Genomic DNA, 1,048 nt, shown 5'->3' on the forward strand with positions numbered 1-1,048 from the left:
ATTTTGAAAATATTTTGAAAAATATTTTTGAAATTTTCGAAAATGCTAAAAAAAATGAAAAAGATATGATCTTTGAAAAAGATTTTGAAAAGATAAGATTTTTAAAATTGAAATTTTTGACTTGACTTGTAAGAAACAACTAATTTTGAAAATTTTTGACCAAGTCAACCTCAAAATTTCGAAATTGTGGAGGAAAATAAGGAGAAGATATTTTTTTTTTTATTTTTGAATTTTTAAAGAAAAACACAAAAATGACCCAAAACATGAAAATTTTGGATCAAGACACAAGATGCATGCAAGAATGCTATGAATGTCAAGATGAACACCAAGAACACTTTGAAGATCATGATGAACATCAAGAACATAATTTAAAAAAAAAAATTTTGATGCAAATAAAACATGCAAGACACCAAACTTAGAAATCTTTAATGCATGGAAAATATGAATGCAAAAATGCACATGAAAAACAACAAAAGACACAAAACAAGAAATCATCAAGATCAAACAAGAAGACTTGTCAAGAACAACTTGAAGATCATGAAGAACACTATGAGTGCATGAAATTTTCGAAAAAAAAAAGCAAGAAAAAAAAATTTTAAAAGCAAGCAATTGACACCAAACTTAAAAATTGACTCAAGACTCAAACAAGAAACACAAAATATTTTTGGTTTTTTATGATTTTCTAATTTTTTTGTATTTTTATTAATTTTTTTCGAAAAACATTTTTGGAAAACGAAAAATAAAAGAAAACTTTTTGAAAAAGATTTTTGAAAAGAAAATTACCTAATCTGAGCAACAAGACGAACCGTCAGTTGTCCATACTCGAACAATCCCCGGCAACGGCGCCAAAAACTTGGTGGACGAAATTGTGATCAATGATATTGACTTTTTGGTCTTGTATGATTTTACTCTTAGGGCACTGTTTAATTCTTTCACAATCTCGTTCAACTAACCAGCAAGTGTACTGGGTCGTCCAAGTAATAACCTTACGTGAGTAAGGGTCGAATCCACAGAGATTGTTGGTATGAAGCAAGCTATGGTCACCTTG

The sequence above is a fragment of the Arachis duranensis genome, chromosome 4, assembly GCF_000817695.3.
Source record: "Arachis duranensis cultivar V14167 chromosome 4, aradu.V14167.gnm2.J7QH, whole genome shotgun sequence".
Lineage (NCBI taxonomy): Eukaryota > Viridiplantae > Streptophyta > Magnoliopsida > Fabales > Fabaceae > Arachis > Arachis duranensis.